Genomic DNA, 22,668 nt, shown 5'->3' with positions numbered 1-22,668 from the left:
TATCGGTGTTCTGCCACAAGATGGAGTGGGAATGAGTATGAACATTGAAAATCATGAACCAAAGCATTGATCGTTTTTTCAAAAATTAGCGGGAGATGAGTTTAAACAGAAGGATGTTTCACTTATTGATCAGGATCATCTTGCATTTTTATCTGGACTTCAAAAGGCTGAAAACGAAATCTCTGCTGTTTAATCGACCAACTATTATTCTAACATAATAATATCAAAAGAATAGTTTAATTATATAGATGAATAACTGATATAGGGGACGTTATACACTGGAAGTACATTTTGGAAAAATTGCAACCTATTCTGGCTTTAGCTACAACTTTTTTATTTTGACCGTTAAGATAAGATAGTACCGAATTAACCTGTTTTTAAGTAAGGTCATTTGGGTATTTGATGTGTGTAGGTTGAGACGAAAACCATGCGCTATCTTCTATTGACCCATCTCTTGCTGATCTTGATATAAGTTAGTTGCAGGTATTACAATTACAATACTATAAAACTTTTTGGAAAAAAAAAATAATTTTATAAATGATTACATAAAAATCATCTTGAATAACTATGATGCACAATACCTTTCCAACTCAACCAGTGGCCCCCCATGGGGAGTATTCCCCGGATCCGTGACTGGATGATCGTATGCTAATCTTTTACTTTTCGTTTATGATCATCATGGCCTTGTGCACATTAAAGTTGATTAATTACATCAGTTGTAGTATTAACATTTTGAGGTATGAAAGATTAAATGTAGTTTCATGTGGTTGTTACCCAGATTATAAGAAATGAAGATCTTGAAGAATTAAGAGAGCTTGGGTCAGGCACTTTTGGTACTGTTTACCACGGTAAATGGAGGGGAAAGGATGTTGCAATTAAACGCATCAAGAAAAGCTGCTTTGCAGGACGATCATCTGAGCAAGAAAGATTAGTAAGCTTCGTCTACATCACTAAGACTTTGCATTTGGGTTTTTATACTGATTATTGGTTATATCAGCTCCAATAATTATTTGAATTCGTTAAGTTACAAGTCCATTATTATTTTACGTTTCGTTTGTTTGACACACTTAGTAGAGTTCTGAGTTCTGGCGTGAAGCTGTTATTCTCTCGAAGCTTCATCATCCATATGTCAAGGGCGGATCTTAGTATAGTCCAGGAGGGGTGTCCGTGCCCCCTTGGATTTTGAGCAATTAGTGTTTATTTATATTGATTTTAGAGAAGATTATAGTTTGATATGAACTCTTTTGGAAGAAAAACATTGAGAAAGGAGGGAAAAAAGAAGAGGGTTAGATGGAAAAGTTGAAGAAAGAGAAAATATTATTTTTTAATTGAAAAATGAAACATGTAAAAACTTGTTGTGTCATTGACTTGTTATACTTACATTTATCTTTTTATGTTTTCTTAGTTGAATTAAAATTATTATTTACGGAGTATATGTATATCTATATCTATGTCATATTCACTATTTTAATATAACTAGATTTTAAGAGCCCGTGTATTGCACGGTAGCTCTAAAAATTAGTTTTTGTAATCAGTACTATTTGTTCAGCATTACAGAGGTGCAATTATGTCTGCAAAATGGGGGCTAAAAAGAGAAATGAGAAGTCCGTAATGCTAACCTAAGTGCAATTACAGCACCACCTCTTAACAACCTGTTAATGATAGATAACAAACATGTCAAATCTTCAGTGAAGTCGTGGGTTATATTCAAATAACCAATAAAATACATGCAGTTGTGAGCTTTCCGAACAGTTAATGTTGTGAGTAATCAGTTAACCTCATTTAAACATGTTAAATGTTAGAAGTACATGTGTTTAATTTTTTGCAGGAAACTATCGCCCAAAAGCAAAAAAGTGAACAACCAGCTTGAAACATTCACGAATAGTAACAATATATACCGACATCAAAATTAAAACGTGTGACACCTTTAAAAGCATGGTAGTCAATCGTTCTTTGAACCTGCATACATTGCATAATCACCTTGGATGTGACATATAAAAGATCCAAGTGTATATTAGGTTATGCAGAGATACACAAGTAAGTTGTTGAAATCATTAACAGTATTTTGAATGTGGAAGCTATGAGCTATTTATGAATGCATAACACAATAGGCTCCACCGAAATAAAAGGAAAGAAAAACATTTATTATTAAAACACCCGTTTTTTGCAATGAATCAATTTCGGGTTCAAATCCATGGAGGCACTACATTTTGAAAACGTGAAATTTACAACTCTGGTAAAATACATAGCTCACGACAATGCAAAAGGTTGACAAGTATTAAATATGGAGGATAAACAAACTACCATATGCAAGTTGAAAGTCACTTGCCAAGAGCATCATGAATGAAATGAGCCCAATAACCAATAAAGTTAAAATTCTTCAATTGTCATTTTGGTTGATTCAATGACACCAAAGTATGTAGCACCAGTTTCAAGAGTTCACTAAGCCCTGTATGAAAACCTAATAGTGAGATAAGAGATGGTTCAACGAAAGGGAGATACAAAAATATAGAAAAATGCACATTATAAATATCTAATAGTGTTGCAATAAAGAAATTATTGCTACAGTATTTTAGTTCCTGCATTATCACTTGAAAAAAAAAAATTAAATTATGTACCTCAGATATCTAAAATGAGTAAGTTGAGTTGGCCATGTCTATACAGTCCACCGATTTAGTGAAAGGACCCGTTCATATACATTATAAACGATTCACAATAGTTGATTACATTGCGAGGTATTTGACCTCTATATGATACATTTTACAAACATTGCATTCGTTTTTAAAAGACAATCTTTCTTTACATCAAAAATTGACAGGCATGCATACCATTTCATAATATCCACTATCCAACTATAAATTGATTTAATAATAATCTTTGATGAACTCAATGACTCGAATGCAACGTTCTTCGAAATATGCTATTGAAGACTCCAAGTAATATCTTTAAAATGAGCAAATGCACAGCGGAAGATTTCTTTAACACCTGAGAATAAACATGCTTTAAAGTGTCAACCAAAAGGTTGGTGAGTTCATTAGTTTATCATAATCATTTATTTCCATCATTTTAATAGACCACAAGAATTTCATTTCCAGTTCTCATAAATATACGTCCCATGCATAGAGACAAAAACAATCATTCATATGGTGAACACCTGGTAACCGACATTAACTAGATACATATAAGAATATCCCCTATCATTCCGGGATCCTCCTTCGGACATGATATAAATTTCGAAGTACTAAAGCATCCGGTACTTTGGATGGGGTTTGTTAGGCCCAATAGATCTATCTTTAGGATTCGCGTCAATTAGGGTGTCTGTTCCCTAATTCTTAGATTACCAGACTTTAATAAAAAGGGGCATATTCGATTTCGATAATTCAACCATAGAATGTAGTTTCAATTACTTGTGTCTATTTCGTCAAAACATTTATAAAAGCGCATGTATTCTCAGTCCCAAAAATATAAAGCGTAAAAAGGCAAATGAAACTCACCATACTGTATTTCGTAGTAAAAATACATATAACGTCATTGAACAAGTGCAAGGTTGACCTCGGATTCACGAACCTAAATTAATTATATATATTTATGTGCTGGTCAATATTTGTCTAACAAATTAGGTCAAGTCATAGTGTACCACAATCCTAATGCTCGAGACTAATATGCAAAAGTCAACAAAAGTAAATTTGACTCAAAATAATTTCCAAAAATCTATACATGATTAATATATAGTTTAAATATCGTCGTTTTATATTTTTAAATATTTTTAAAAGATTTATTAGAGTAAATAATATAATTTATTTATTAATAAATAAAATTTTATATTATATTTATATAATAAAATATACTTTTATATATATTAAGTAATAAAATTTATAGGGTTCATTTAATATTATAAAGATAATATGATAGGTATTATTAAAGTAAGTTATTACACGTAGTAAAATATGTTTGTATCAAATATTTATTTGATAAAATAATATCTATAATGATAGTAAGTAAAAGTTGTATTATTTTGTAATAATAATTATTATTATAAAAATATCAATATTTATAATTACTAAGATGACATTATGATAAAATGATAATTTTAATTATGATAACTTTAATATTTACGATAATTTTTAATATTATCTTTAAAATAATAATTCTATTTGAAATAATAATAATAATGATATTTTATAGTAACAATGACATTTCTATTAAAATGATAATTTTTGTTAAAATGATAGTTTTAATACTAACGATAATTTTAATAATAATAGTAATGATAAAAATAATAAGAACGATAATTTTATCTAAATCAATATCTTATAATATTTTAATTTCATCATGATACTCTTACCCATTATTTCCTAATCGTTTCGTTTAATTGCTTTTAATCGTCTTTTATATCATGTTCGTAATAATGATAATAATAGTAATCAAAATAATTAGGTGTTACAAATATTTGTTTTAATTACACTAATATTAATAATGATAGTTACTATAACATTATTAACGATAATACTAATAATTATCTTAATGATAATATAGTAATAATAATATTAACAATAACAATAACCATTTTTAAATAATGATATATATATTAATAATGATAATAATAATAATAATAATAATAATAATAATACCAATAATAATAATAATAATAATAATAATAATAATAATAATAATAATAATAATAATTGGATAATAATAATAATACTAATTATAACTTTAACGATAATAACGATAGTAATAATAAAAAAATAATAATTTTTTTTAATGATAAATCCTTTTATTGATAAAGATAATAATAATAATAATAATAATAATAATAATAATAATAATAATAATAATAATAATAATAATAATAATAATAATAATAATAATAATAATAATAATAATAATAATAATAATAATAAGATAAAACTGGAACGACGATAATAACGACGATAATAATAATCATTTTTAATAATAATACAAAAATTCGATGGACTATAACTTCAAATCCGTTCATCGAAATCATTCGATATCTAAATGAAAAGTTCTTAATTTTTCGCTAGCTTTCCAACAACATGCATATCTTATACCTTATCTCAGTCGCATATATAACTAATTCAGGATTCAACATAACCTAACTAAAGGCAATATCAAAAGTACAAACATGCATAATCCTATATACTCGAGCACTAGTCAGGGATACACTATTAGTATGTAAAAGTTAAATTATGAGTACTCACGTATTAATATTGAGATTCAATATTGCAGGAAAGGTACGTAGACGCAACGGAGATGATAAATACTATATTGACCTCGCGAGCATACCCATGAACCATACCCAATCACCTCCATAGCTATAACCCATAATTTCCTTAATCCAATCCCACTCAAAAAACAATTTCGAAATCACTCGGACAGTACTCTGACGTAATATTTATGTATACTAATAATATCTTGAAATAATATGGAGTAAATATATATATGTAAATCGATTGAGAGAGTTTAGAGAAAAATATTTTCAAGTTTCTATGAAATAATGAAACCTATTGAATTCTATTTATAATAGATTTTTGAATTATTAAAGTGAATTATTAAAGTATGAATTATTAAAGTGAATTATTAAAGTATGAATTATTAAAGTGAATTATTAAAGTATGAATTATTAAAGTGAATTATTAAAGTATGAATTATTAAAGTATGAATTATTAAAGTGAATTATTAAAGTTAAAGTTAAAGTAAAGTAAAAATAAAGTAAAGGTAAAGTTTAAGTATAGTAAAAGTATAAAACTACATAATACGTATAATACGCGTATAAATATATATAATATTAATTTAAATCATTATATATATTTAATAAAATAAAATATAAATATCGTTATCTTTATCATACTAGTTAAGTAATGAGTTGTCAAAAGTGGTTCGAGATATTTATAAAAGTTATATACGTTTTAATAATAAAGTTCTTTTTAAACTGAAAACGTTTTTGTACGTTTGAAACTAAATAGATCAATCGAGTCTTTATGAGATTCAATCTTCCACTATCCTTTGTCTAGTTCTCAATGATTAACAATTTGTTCTTATTTATAAATCACTTTACCATTTTCTGAATATTGTTAAAATAGAAAGATTTCTCAAATCAACGTGGGCTTTTCAACAGAGACTTGTAATCATAATTGAATATATCTGATAATTCAATCATTTAATCTTATCTTCTAATTCCATTGATAAACATTTTGAAACAGATACAATCATATAAAGTATTTAATCTAATATTTTGTTTACGTTTTAAGTTATAATATATATATACACATATACATATATAATCATATTCATTTAATGGTTCGTGAATCGTTGGAACTTGGTCGAGGTCGAATGAATGTATGAACATAGTTTAAAATTCTTGAAATTTAACTTAACAAATATTGCTTATCGTGTCGGAAATATATAAAGATTAAAGTTTAAATTTGGTTGGAAATTTCCGGGTTGTCACAGTACCTACCCGTTAAAGAAATTTCGTCCCGAAATTTGAGTGGAAAGCTCGTGAATGATAATAAGTATGTTTTCATGATGCATACGGGCTAAAAATTAGAGTTTTATTATCAGCGAATAATTTAGATAAACAATCCATTTATATGAAGAGTACGAATGAAGCTAACATAGAAGAGTGAAATGAGTAAGTGTAGATTCATCTTATCATTTGACGTAGATATGATTGATTCCCAGATTTCAAGGGATTTGAAGAAAATCTTCTTAATAAGATTTGACTCTCCGGTAATCAAGGGAATTAGGATCCGCTTTAAATGCGATCGTCCATTTTAATTGTTCTGTCGGAGATTTTCTTATAAATTCACCTCCTTCGTTTCCTTACAACTCAAACCTTCTGTTGATGCATTTTATGCAAGTCCCTAGACATCTACCCACGTCCATTGCAGGTACAACAGTTTACAGGCCACCATGATTGTTCGTTATTATACTATCCGTGTTTGTATGTGGTTACAGGAACTGCAGGAACGAGATTTGGATGTTTGACTATGTTAGACTTAGTCAGACGTCCGAGTGAAGCCTCACTCGTACGGCTGATAGGCTCATACGCACGGTTGATACTGAGCTAAGTCACAGTTACAACCTAAATGAGAAGACACGAGTGAGTGATCACCCATACAGCTGATGAAGCCAACTCGTATGTGTGATGGATGAATCGTACGGGTGAGTCAACAGCAGGGGTATATAAAGTCTTATGTTCTTCATTTTAGGTTAAGCCTCTCATTTGTTACACACACTCAGATCTGGTGAGCTCCTCCGATTCTCTCTCAACCCAAATCACCCAGGTGGTGAATAATAGCTCTAGGTGTTGATCTAATCACACTTGATTTAGTTATGGTATGACTAAATTAATCCCAAAACGCTTAACCTACTTACTAGAGGGTTTGATTCACTTATTCCGTCATTGTGTGAGTTAAATCTGTTGATTTCTAAGTTCCTAGTCATGTTTCATCACCTTCTATTCTTTCCCCCTCAACTCATATTTTAAAGTGTTCATCAATATGCTCCATCCAGTTCTGATTCTCGATATACTTATAACTTTCATATCGGTCATTCTTCTTTTTCATCTACCGCCAGAAGAATCTATTTACTTCTACTATACTCTTGGGTTTATAGTGTTTCTAGTTCTCCCGTATCTTTATATTGCTATATGCATCGATATATATGGTTTATAATTTTTGGTTTGTCGTTGGGATTTATATCTTCCCTTATATTTCAAAGTCTCTGTTTCTATTTTCTATAATCATTGTCATCCACAGTTAATGCTCTCTTTTATTTACTGCAATTTATACCCCAATTTCTATTTCGGAGTTTTGTCCTTTCGTTTCTTCTTCTTGTGATTAAGCACCGCTTGTAATGGTCCAGAATTCACAGATATGAATTTCGGAATGAACATTGTTAATGTTCTAGGAAGGAAATTGTGATGGCACGATCTTGACTTGTCAAATTACTAGAATACCTTGGAAAAGGCCGAATCATCAAGAAATATTTTCTTGATATTTTAGAGGTTAAATAGAATACAAGAGTCATATAACATGGCACATGATGATGTTATGATCTGTGAATCATCACGTTCCATTTAGAAACTCAGCATGAATTACTGTAATATAATCACGTTGATCAAGTGTCATTATATTATACTAACTCATGCTTCAGTTTCCAACACTACTTCAAAAACATTCATAGTTTAAACTTAAAGGTTTACAGAGTATAGGAACTAAACAGTTTCCTTTTTGATGTAATCCAGATAGCGCAAAGAGATAAATGATTCCAGATAAGAATAGGTAAGAAAATATCTTCAGAAATATGGAGGATATTTATAATGAAAGATATGATGATATTTTAGAATATCTAAGATCAGAGGATGATGAAGAATATTATTCATAAGGGTTTAGAGTCAGGAGTAAGGTATTTAATAATAATTTCAGCAGACACTGAATCATTTGGATTCTTTGAAGGCAGGTTTAGTCTTTGTGATTTGTCCATAGCCTCCTTCATGGTTTGCTTAATCCGTTTTCCAGTTCCAAACCTTCTCTTTTTCTAAGCTTTTCCAACACACTATCCTTTATTATCAAACTTTTGACTGTTAAGGTCGTTTACAGTTTTTGCTGCTTCATCAGCATTTTCCAAACTTCGGAGAACTAGTTCGCAGTTTAGGGTGTTTTTCAGAAACTTCACATTCAAAGTATATAAGTCTAGGAGATAGACGTTATATATACACCTATAACTGTTGGCAGAGACATGCTGCAAGATTTCAAAATACTAATTGCTGATTCCCAGTAATTGACATGACAATTCTTGTTACAAGATGCGGATGAGTAAATGATGGGGTTTCGATAAATATAATGACTTTTCGGAAAGTCAAAGATCAGTGAAGTTGTTGGTAAGTTTATTTTTAATGTGGTGAGACATAAAAGGTTCTCCGGTAACAATGACGAAAGGGCAACGTCTATATCAAGGTTATAATAAGACTGTTTCAACTGAAAAGTCGAAGTTGACTTGCTAAAGCTGTGACAAAACTGACTAATTTGAAAAGGAATCGCAAAGTTATTTTTGCTAATAAATGCCAAAGGGTCTGACACGGATACGTGTTAAATTATGACTCTGGTTTCGAGAGCTTTTCAGATGCAAGACTGTGGTTAATATGTGGTTGGATCATTATCTCGATTGTTTATTATTTGAAGTGTCTTCAGGAATTTTGAAGGATTTTGAACACAGATTGTAATCGTTAATATACATTTGATGTTCTAACACACTTTTGAAGTCAAAGTATAGCTTTGAAAGATGTAGGAATCTAAAAGTGATAGTACCGATTATATCTCGAATTAAATTCTGAGATTTTAAAATCAGAATATGTAATTGGGTTTGAATTAGTATGGTTGTTTTAATTTCTATGAAAGAATGTATATTATTGTGAAAGTAGGAAGTATAATTGATAATTTGCTTAATCTGATTCGAAGAATGTAACATATTAATTGTGAATTTATATATATCTCTCGGGTATTACCTACCCGTTAAAAAAATTTTCACAATTAATATTTTGTACATAAGAATTTTATTACAGTCTTTATGAAAATATATATGTATATATTCTCCTCAGATGTAACATAGATTTTAATGAGTTAATACTAAATTAAACTCATCCGATTTACGGTTGGAACTAGAATTGAATAATTTCTTGAAGGCTTTAGAGGTTACATAAGTATTTCTTCAATAATATTGAAATTATGAATCAATACTTCGTTATTTGTTGAGATGTGATGTTGGTTTTCGTTAAATTCTTGTGAACTTCGCAAAGTACGAATGATGTTATCTGAAAAGTTTCGGTTACATCAATGATGAAGTGTAAAATCAAATATATACTTGATTTATTAGGAATTGGAATTTGTTGAATTGAGACAGAGATTGTAGTTAACGATGGTTAAGTCGCGGGCGAGGGACGTACATTATTGCATATTTATAATATGAATTAACCGAGTAGTTAAGATTCACACACAATAGCTTAGCACGGAAAGATTTATTTTTTATTTCAAAATATATATATAAATATATATATATATATATATATATATATATATATATATATATATATATATATATATATATATATATATATATAATTTCTTCAGAGGGAATGAGTTAATTCTTCATAACTTGTTGATACAATATACACGTTATTGATTCGTAATGATGTCCACAGTGATTCTTGAACTGACGGAGTTTGTGATATTATAGGTATTGTTGATTCTGATGTTGACTGTACTGACGATGCTGGTGACGTTGACGGTACTGTTGATGCTGTTGTTAAAACAAGTTTAACTTGTTAATCACACACCATTTTTGTCAGGGTTTCTACTCTTCCTTCTATCATTTTGGTTCGCTTAACTGATTTATGGTTAGGGCTAGATTAGATAATCTCTTAGACTTTAGAGATTATATAATCGCCGCGGAATGTTTCTCCAATGAAGTTATGAATTAATACTTCGTCAGTTATTGTTGTTGGTACTCCTTGGTATCTATGGTGCGTATGACGTTGATGCTAGTGGGACAGATTGTGAAGTTGAGGTTTACAACGCGGTTGTGGTTGGAGGTGGTAATGGTACTGTTGGCGTTGATGATGGTGGTACTGGTTATGCTGCTGGTGCTGCTGCTGGTGTTTGTAATCTCTGCACCATATTCTCCAAAGCCACTACCCGAGCGCGAAGTTCGTTGACTTCTTCTATTATTCTAGGATGATTGTTGGTCGGAACGAGCGGATAAATAAAATCTAGAATTTGATGTAGTATATAATCGTGACAAGATACCCTGGAAATGAGAGAGAAAATGGTGTCTCGAACAGGTTCGCCGGTAAGTGCTTCAGGTTCTTCGCCAAGAGGGCAATGTGGTGGATGGAAAGGATCGCCTTCTTCTTGTTTCCAATGATTGAGGAGGCTACGAACCCATCCCCAATTCATCCAGAATAGGTGATGACTGATTGATTGATCCATTCCGGTCACACTGCTTTCGGAGCTTGAGTGAGATTCCATTTCGGAATCTGAGTGACTTGAACTGATGACAAATTCCATTTCGTACGATTGGATAAAGGATTTTTGATATAAAATGATTTTTCGGCTATCGGGTGGTATTCTATTTACATAGGATATCTATATATAGAGATCAAAAGATTTCATAGATTACGGAGGAATTTGCGGGATATGTCAGGCAAAGTTTAAAGTAACAGATACGATAAGATATGATTTAGCAGATACGCTAAGATATGAATTTTGTCTATACACTACTCATGCAATTAATGTAGCAAGACGTGTCTAGACTAATAATGATAAGTAGATAATTTCCTATGGATGATAAGCAGATGATTTCCGACTAGAAATGATAAGCAAAACTTTTGACATGCAGACACGGTCGAAGTCCAGACTCACTAATGCATCCTAACGACTTATCAGTTAGACACACTAATGCAGACCTGGTTCGCTAAGACCACCGCTCTGATACCAACTGAAAGGACCCGTTCATATACATTATAAACGATTCACAATAGTTGATTACATTGCGAGGTATTTGACCTCTATATGATACATTTTACAAACATTGCATTAACAATAATTATCTTAATGATAATATAGTAATAATAATATTAACAATAACAATAACCATTTTTAAATAATGATATATATATTAATAATGATAATAATAATAATAATAATAATAATAATAATAATAATACCAATAATAATAATAATAATAATAATAATAATAATAATAATAATAATAATAATTGGATAATAATAATAATACTAATTATAACTTTAACGATAATAACGATAGTAATAATAAAAAAATAATAATTTTTTTTAATGATAAATCCTTTTATTGATAAAGATAATAATAATAATAATAATAATAATAATAATAATAATAATAATAATAATAATAATAAGATAAAACTGGAACGACGATAATAACGACGATAATAATAATCATTTTTAATAATAATACAAAAATTCGATGGACTATAACTTCAAATCCGTTCATCGAAATCATTCGATATCTAAATGAAAAGTTCTTAATTTTTCGCTAGCTTTCCAACAACATGCATATCTTATACCTTATCTCAGTCGCATATATAACTAATTCAGGATTCAACATAACCTAACTAAAGGCAATATCAAAAGTACAAACATGCATAATCCTATATACTCGAGCACTAGTCAGGGATACACTATTAGTATGTAAAAGTTAAATTATGAGTACTCACGTATTAATATTGAGATTCAATATTGCAGGAAAGGTACGTAGACGCAACGGAGATGATAAATACTATATTGACCTCGCGAGCATACCCATGAACCATACCCAATCACCTCCATAGCTATAACCCATAATTTCCTTAATCCAATCCCACTCAAAAAACAATTTCGAAATCACTCGGACAGTACTCTGACGTAATATTTATGTATACTAATAATATCTTGAAATAATATGGAGTAAATATATATATGTAAATCGATTGAGAGAGTTTAGAGAAAAATATTTTCAAGTTTCTATGAAATAATGAAACCTATTGAATTCTATTTATAATAGATTTTTGAATTATTAAAGTGAATTATTAAAGTATGAATTATTAAAGTGAATTATTAAAGTATGAATTATTAAAGTGAATTATTAAAGTATGAATTATTAAAGTGAATTATTAAAGTATGAATTATTAAAGTATGAATTATTAAAGTGAATTATTAAAGTTAAAGTTAAAGTAAAGTAAAAATAAAGTAAAGGTAAAGTTTAAGTATAGTAAAAGTATAAAACTACATAATACGTATAATACGCGTATAAATATATATAATATTAATTTAAATCATTATATATATTTAATAAAATAAAATATAAATATCGTTATCTTTATCATACTAGTTAAGTAATGAGTTGTCAAAAGTGGTTCGAGATATTTATAAAAGTTATATACGTTTTAATAATAAAGTTATTTTTAAACTGAAAACGTTTTTGTACGTTTGAAACTAAATAGATCAATCGAGTCTTTATGAGATTCAATCTTCCACTATCCTTTGTCTAGTTCTCAATGATTAACAATTTGTTCTTATTTATAAATCACTTTACCATTTTCTGAATATTGTTAAAATAGAAAGATTTCTCAAATCAACGTGGGCTTTTCAACAGAGACTTGTAATCATAATTGAATATATCTGATAATTCAATCATTTAATCTTATCTTCTAATTCCATTGATAAACATTTTGAAACAGATACAATCATATAAAGTATTTAATCTAATATTTTGTTTACGTTTTAAGTTATAATATATATATACACATATACATATATAATCATATTCATTTAATGGTTCGTGAATCGTTGGAACTTGGTCGAGGTCGAATGAATGTATGAACATAGTTTAAAATTCTTGAAATTTAACTTAACAAATATTGCTTATCGTGTCGGAAATATATAAAGATTAAAGTTTAAATTTGGTTGGAAATTTCCGGGTTGTCACATTTAGGAGTAGAGAAATTAGTCAAAATATCGGACTACGCAACCATATACATCATGGTATTCAGAAAAATGCCATACCCCTTCGCCCATCTAAAATCTTTTTCGTGTAGGCCGACGGTGAATTTGAAGTTATTAAATCGCAACACAGAATTGTGATTATGTATAGTCACGACAAGTGACGATAGAGTCGTAATATTTCCAGCAATCGGAACAAAAATCCGTCACAAACAACCATATATTGGAAGTCAAATAAAGTTTTGTTACAACATAAATTCAATGACAAACCTCGTCTGCAATTAAGATGACAAACCTCATCCTTTAGTACATTTCTGAATTTGTTTACTGCGTACACAATCAATAAACCAACAAACTTAAGCAAGTAAAGGCTAAATTAGATGAAAACACGTCTACAATGTACATAGTGCTTTAATGTGTAAGGCATTAAGTAACATGGCAACTTGTGAGATACAAATTAAAAGTGTGTACTCAAATTGTCAATTTTCAGGTAGTTACCAACTACTCGAACCCATTTTGACACTTTAGTCGATTCGCCAACCCGCCACAAGTTGAGTGCTTTTTGCTTTGAGCTTTATAGTTATTAATTAAAGAATTTGGTTATCAAAAGATTTAGTTATTATTAACAATGGTTTAACAACGTAAATCCCAATGGTTTAAAAATAGTAAAGGGATTCGTTGTAATCATCATAAAGGGATTCTTAAAACTCACTTAAGTTCTACATTTAAGTGATGGTGGTAATTTATTTTCCTATTTAGTTCGTTCTACTTACATTACTGAAACCTATCTTTCAGAGGTATCACTCACAATGATCCTAAAGGGTTTTGTTAAATCAATAATCAACATATATATAACACACTAAAAATCGTATATGAGAGTAATTATACAAAAGAAAAAAACAACACAAACCTTATCCTGAAGCGGATTCAATCAGGAATTAATCATGATGATTATACAAATACTAAAGAACGGGAATACATGAAAAATTTAATTAATCCAAGACTTAATCAAGCGATGTTTTTTTAGTAGATGATGATCATTATTCCCGAATAAAAAAATGAATATGTAATCGATTAATAGAAGATGGTGATTATTCTGATTAATCAAAGCCTCCAACTCAAGAATTTGGGTTTTTGTATGCACTTAATAGCTATGTGATTCAGACAATGACTTTGCTATCATTAAGATCCGCTTGCAAGAAGTTTCACTTTCGTTGTACAAAAACAATTTGAAATCTATCAGCCCATCAAACCCAACTATTATCACTTTATGACTTTGTAGAATTCTTAATAAACAACTCTAGGGTGAAATAAAGAGTACCTCAGGAGCCATCCATCCATCAGCTCTAGTCTCATCAGGTCATCAAGTCCTACATGCCACATATAGACATAAGTTGTCTTTTTCTGCAAAAAGAAAAAAAAACAAATTAAAAAAAACAAATTAAAAAAAAAACAAATTAGAAAATTCATTTACTTTATCACCTTACTAACTTTAAAGTACTCATTATGATACAATCGCATTGTTTACACGAATTCAATTTGATATGCAGGTATAGTTTCAAAAAATAGTTAGATTACACACATTGAGAATGACTGTGTTGACTCATGAACAGAACAATTTGTGCAAAACACATGAACATTTTTCTTTTCTTTTTTCATTTATAATGTTTTTTGATTAAATTACATATGCACATTCAACCATAAACAAATCTACAACACTTTCAAACTTTATAGTACCACTACCATTATGAAAAAAGTTTATAATAAGTAACCTAAGTAAACAAACACAGTAACAAATATAAGTGAGAGTAAAAAAGTTAATTTCAACATAATTAGAGGAAAAAATTTAAATTGAAATAGAATGTATTTATGAATGGACATTCGAATTAAAACCTGATACACCGATCTAATTCGTTGCAGAGCAGTAATCGCTGCAACCCTAAATCGTTTCAGAGAACTGAACACTGCAAAATTGTAGTCCTTGACCAGCTACAACCGACGACAACTGGAATCGAGTAGCAAACTGATGTATTGCACAAAAAAAATATCATGTTACGTAAGAAACATAATAAAAGCATATATTTATAAACCTTACAGCAGTTTAAAAATTATTTATTTATAAACACCTAAGTATGACCATTTTGTCCCACTGGCCATTATCAACCCGGCCAACTTGCCCATATTGCTAGCCAAGTAGGTTGACAAACAAATTGTTATCGATAGATCACACCAAAACTGCAGAAACTGAATAAACAACGAAAGCATATGGATTCAGTAGAAAACCATAATCAAATGTCAAGATAGAATAGGTTCAGGTCTAAATGGACTCAACGGGTAGACTGTGGGAACAAAGGCTAAGAAGAACCAAACTATTACAGAGTACAATCAATATTGGACGAGTAATATGTAAACTTTCGAAAAAGAGGTATAATTTGCAGTTTACAACACAATACCAAAACTTCAAAAGGATCCAACAAGCCAAAAACCCCACATTCACGATCATAGTGTTGCATCCAACCAGATTCAAATACACGTATTCAAGATTACGTAAAAAAAACCCATTTAAATCACAATCTCTAGGGAATTATAGAGTATTACCACAAAGAAGCATTGTTTTATAAATAAAAAATAAGAATAACCTTTTTGAGTCACAACAACGATGGGCTTCATACCAAAATTGGTTTTAAAATTCCCAGGCCTTACTTTGTTCATCTTGATGTTCTAAATTGAGCACTGAATGAACTTATAAGTCAAATATAGCCTAACGTGAATAACTGAATATGTGATATAATGATAGAGATATACCCACTTTTGAAACAGATAATGGGTGTTGTAATGTATTCGATCAATAGACAAAAGTCCCTTCTAAATTGAGCACTGTAAGTTAACATAAATTCAAATTAATTGATATATCGATCATCATAGATTTAAATTTATACATGAGTGATTATACCTGTTCGAACGCTGATATCTCTATAATGCGAGTCTCCGGTCGGAAATCTTGACGGAAACGATGTGCAGCTCGTCGACAACGTGATGCTTAAACCAAATCTATACAATAAATAAACTAACCTGAAAACCATGGACCTGCAAATGAGTTTCCAGATGACTAATTATGGTCAAATGACTGTTACAATAAACTATAATCTGTTTTCCTGCAGTTTATATCTTATATTATCAACAAAATACATACCACTATTACCAAATGTGGAAGTGAGCAACCTTGTAAAATCGCTCCAAAAATCACAACCCACATGTGATGACCCGGAAATTTTTGACCAAATTTAAACTTAATCTTTAACGTTTCCGACACGATAAGCAAAGTCTGTAAAGTTGAATCTCAAAATTTTTGAACTATTCAATTACCTTTCGATTGTTCTCAACGATTCGCGAACAATTATAGGTAAATAGATACATATATATACCATAACTTGAAAACGTAACAAAGTGTTGAGTATATGATACTGTGCATTAAACTTATTGGTTTGATTATCTGATTGATATATTTAGTTACAGAGTTAAAAGATTATGCCAAACGATTGAATTAAAAGATAATTATTGAGTCCCTTAAGGATTATGATATCATTACGGGTCTCTGTTGTAAGGTCCACGTTGATTTGGGAAATCATTCATTCTTAACGGTATTCGGAATAAATGGTAAAGTGTTTGTTTAAATAACGTAATTTGGACACATACAATAATAAGGAATATCAACTGTTGGAATTAGATATGAATAACTTGCGATATGTATTTTAAAACGTGTTTATTAATATCGAAAATATATATTTAACAATACGATAAAATATAATATTAACTTGGTCATAAAAACGAATTGTTATTATATATATATTAACAAATAGCGAGACGATGATTTATAGAAGTAAATGATCAAAATACTCGAAAGTTTAAGATATACTTTGAGTGATATAGTTTAGGGATAATTTAAGGCTATATTTTGACAAATGTACGTGACACGAAATGTAAAATACAAGTTTTCTCAGCTTACGAAAGGACATTTGAAAAACCGGAACCGGGACATAAGTCGAGTGATGACGTACGACTTATCGGAATAAAAATTACAAGTCAACTATGCATGTGAATTTAATATAATATATAATTAATTATATAAATTAAATATATTAAATATATTATATAAAATTATGTCGACAAACAAAAAGTTAAAAGTTTGTGAGCTGGATCAGAGGGCCATGCGATCGCATGGCCTTGAAGCACAAATCCCATGCGATCGCATGGGGTGCTTTTTCAGAAAAGGTGCTATAAATTCAATTGTTTTGCTCGAACATCACACACACTTACACAGATATAGATATATATTCCGTAATATTTATATTATTTATATTATGATTATTATGATTATTATTATTATTATTATTATTATTATTAATATTATTATAATTATTATAATTATTATAATTATTATTATTAAAAATTAATATTAATATTAATCTTATTATTATCAGTAGTATTAATATTATTTTTATTAGTATTATACATAAAATACTACGACGAGGTCATGTTCAAACGATTTCAAAAATGATTTTCGAGTGAATTAAAGCTAAGGAAATTATGGGTTATTGCCAAGGAGGTTATGGGTAATGTTCGGGGGTATAATTGTGAATCAAACTTAGTGTTTATCATCTCCGTTACGTCTACGTACTTTTCTACAATATTGAATCTCAATATTAATACGTAAGCATTTATATTTTATATTTTATAAATTAATAGTGTATACATACTAGTGCTCGAGTGTATATATTTATACATGCTTGTATGCTAAATTTCGTCGTTAAACAGTTTATAATAAATCACGAATTAAATACATATATTACGGGTAAAAGGTATATGATATACATGTTTTCGGAAAGGTGGCAAAAAATCAATAACTTTTCATTTAGATATCGAATAGTTTCGAGGAACGAATCAAAAGATATGGTCAACTGAATTATAATTGACATTAATTGGAATTGCTTTTTGAATCTGCAATTAATACTTAAACAACTTGTTTACGAGATTGATAAAATAGATTTTTGAATATTACCAACCGAGTAAATGAATCCTTATATAAGGTACGTCTCGTTTGTTGAACTATTGTCAAAATTGACTTTTTGAAACAACTTTGAATAACTTTTGTATGTCAATTTCGAGCATTAGGATTGTTATACACTATGACCTGACCTAGCTTGATAGACATTTTGTGATGACCCGGAAATTTCTGACCAAATTTAAACTTAATCTTTGTATGATTAACATTTTCGACACGATAAGCAAAGTCTGTAAAACTGAATCTCAAAATTTTTGAACTACTTTTATATATTTAAATACCCTTCGGTTATTTTCGACGATTCGAGAACAATTATATGTAAATAGATACATATATACTAATAACATGAAAAGGTAACAATGTATTAATTGTTTGATACCGTACATTAAACTTATTGGTTTAAATATCTATTTGAATGTATATGATAAGTTGAAATATTTATTATTAAAATTTATTTATAAATAACTTCCAATGTGTATTTAAAAACTGATTTATGTATATTAAAAAGATATATACATATATATAATAAACGATAGTAACATTCGTTTATTGATTCAATTGATATTTAGTTAAGTTAACTAAAGCGTTTAAGATGAACCAGTTAAACACTAATTTGTTACAGTGTTTTCAAATTGCCACATTACTCAAAATGCTACAGTGTTTTCGAAAATCACTATTTGCTACAGTGAAATTGACTTTGCTACAGTGAATTGCTACAGTAAAATTTGACTTTGCTACAGTAACTTTGCTACAGTAAAACACTATTATAAAAATGTGTTTTAACAAATAGCGAGACGATGATTTATAGAAGTAAATGACCAAAACACTCGAAAGTTTAAGATACACTTTGAGTGATATAATTAAGGGATAATTTAAGGCTATATTTTGACAAAGGTACGTGTCACGAAATGTAAAATGCAAGTTTTCTAAGCGTACGAAAATGCGTTCGAGAAACCGGAACCGGGACATAAGTCGAGTGATGACGTACGACTTATCGGAACAAAAATTACAAGTCTACTATGCACAAGAATAAAATATAATATATAAATAATTATATTAATTATTTATATATTTATATTTATTTTATATTATGTCGACAAGCTAGGAGCCAAAACAATGTGAGCTGTCCCTGGTCCTCATGCGAGTCGCATGGCCAGAAGGCCATTTCCATGCGAGTCGCATGACTCCAGATTTCAGGCCAGGTTCTATAAATTGCAGTTTTTGGCTCGAGATAATCACACACATACACAAATATAGATATACTCCGTAATATTATTTATTATTATTATTATTATTATTATTATTATTATTATTATTATTATTAATAAGATTATTATTAATCTTATTATTTTTATTATTAATGTTATTATTTTTGCGATACAAAAATAATAATGTACATAAAATATTACGACGGAGTGCTGTCCAAGTAATTTTCAAAAATGAGTTTTCGAGCAAGCTAGAGCTAAGGAAATTATGGGTTATTGCCAAGGAGATTATGGGTAATGTTCGGGGGTATATTTTTGTGAATCAAACCTCGTGCTTATTATCTCCAATGCGTCTACGTGCTTTCCTGCAATATTGTATATCAATATTAAACTGTGAGTTTCATATGATCCCTTTTTCAAATTATATTTTTGGGCTGAGAATACATGCGCAGTTTTATAAACTGTTTTACTAAATGGATACAAATACTAAAACTGATTTTGTGTGAGTTTCATAAGATCCCTTTTACTCTCTACATTTTTGGGCTGAGAATGCATGCAAATGCTTTATTAACCGATATACAATATTTATATGCGTGAGTTTCATTTGCTCCTTTTTTTTAATTGCTTTTGCAATCTATATTTTTGGGCTGAGAATACATGCACTTTATTTTAAACACAATGGATACAAGTACATACTAAATTCTACACTGAGTTTGAACTGAAAATCCCTTAGCTTTGGTAACTAGTAACTGCCAGTTATAAGAACTGGTGGGCGCGAGTAGTAGTATATGGATCCATAGGGCTTGATATCCCCGTTCGAGCTAGAGCGCTAGCCTTTTAACGGACGTATGCTATTTGAGAAGCGTACACGTTGGTTTGCGTGTATTATTAAGATGATTATACAAAGGGTACAAATAATATAAGCATTAAAGTTTAGTTACCAGGGTGCTCAATTTTGTAAAACCTATTGATAAACGTTTCGGATGAAACAACTGAAATCTTGTGATCCACCTTTTATGTAAAACCTATTGATAAACGTTTTGAATAAAACAACTAAACTTTTGTAATCCACATTGATATACGGATTATGTGTAATATTAAAACTATGAACTCACCAACCTTTGTGTTGACACTTGAAGTATGTTTATTCTCAGGATTCTAGAAGTCTTCCGCTGTTTGCTTATACGTGATACAAGATATGTGCTTGGAGTCATACATGCTATATACAAGAAACTTGCATTCACCAAACCATTACCATGTATCTTATTTTGACTGTATTGTCAACAGATGTATTATTGTAAACCATTAAATGGTGATTGTCTATACGTAGAAATCATCAGATGTTAAAAACCTGGAATTTATATATTCATTTATGAAATACCTTTTCAAACGAATACAATGTTACAAAATGTATCACATAGAGGTCAAATACCTCGCAATGAAATCAATGAATGACGTGTTCGTCCATATGGATTTGGAGCGATCGTCACACATTTATTGACCAACATATGTTCTCTAGGTTGAGATCTACGGTTATTTGGTAATCCGAGTTTCGACCACATTTTGGTGAACGACTTTATATGCTGCTAAGGTGAGTTTCATATGATCCCTTTTACTCCCTACATTTTTGGGCTGAGAATACATGCAAATGCTTTATTAACCGATATACAATATTTATATGCGTGAGTTTCATTTGCTCCCTTTTTAATTGCTTTTGCAATCTATATTTTTGGGCTGAGAATACATGCAAATGCTTTATTAACCGATATACAATATTTATATGCGTGAGTTTCATTTTCTTCCTTTTTAATTGCTTTTGCAATATATATTTTTGGGCTGAGAATACATGCACTTTATTTTAAACACAATGGATACAAGTACATACTAAATTCTACACTGAGTTTGAACCAAAAATCTCTTAGTTTTGGTAACTAGTAACTGCCAGTTATAAGAACTGGTGGGCGCGAGTAGTAGTATATGGATCCATAGGGCTTGATATCCCCGTCCGAGCTAGAGCACTAGCCTTTTAACGGACGTATGCTATTTGAGAAGCGTACATGTTGGTTTGCGTGTATTATTAAGATGATTATACAAAGGGTACAAATTATATATACGTTAAGTTTAGTTACCAGGGTGCTCAATTTCGTAGAATATTTTGATAAACGTTTCTGGATGAAACAACTGAAATCTTGTGATCCACCTTTATGTACAGATTATGCAAAACATTAAAACTATGAACTCACCAACCTTTGTGTTGACACTTGTTAGCATGTTTATTCTCAGGTTCCCTAGAAGTCTTCCGCTGTTTGCTTATATGTTAGACAAGCTATGTGCATGAAGTCTTACATGACATATTTTTCAAGAAAACGTTGCATTCACCAAATCATCACCATGTATCTTATTTTGACTGCATTGTCAACGGAAGTACTATTGTAAACTATTATTTACGGTGATTGTCTATATGTAGAAATTATCAGATGTCGAAAACCTTTGATTTAAATATTCATTTATGATGTGCCTTTTCAAAAGAATGCAATGTTTACAAAACGTATCATATAGAGGTCAAATACCTAGCAATGAAATCGATGAATGACGTGTTCGTCCATATGGATTTAGAGCGATCGTCACACCACACAATTTTGATATTCCATTTTGATTCCAAAACTTCGGATTGAGACTTTATAGTAACTTTTGAGCATACTATCATCGTATCAGTAACTACAATCACATTGAAAACAAATATAACCATCTCAACACCACCAAAACATGTACTATGTACCAAAAAGAAGAATACACTTTTCACAACAACTATTACTCAAAATCATCCAACACAACAACTATTATTCAAAATCATCCA

The sequence above is a fragment of the Rutidosis leptorrhynchoides genome, chromosome 6 (assembly GCF_046630445.1).
Source record: "Rutidosis leptorrhynchoides isolate AG116_Rl617_1_P2 chromosome 6, CSIRO_AGI_Rlap_v1, whole genome shotgun sequence".
NCBI classification, from domain to species: domain Eukaryota; kingdom Viridiplantae; phylum Streptophyta; class Magnoliopsida; order Asterales; family Asteraceae; genus Rutidosis; species Rutidosis leptorrhynchoides.
Note: the sequence above shows the minus strand (reverse complement) of the source record.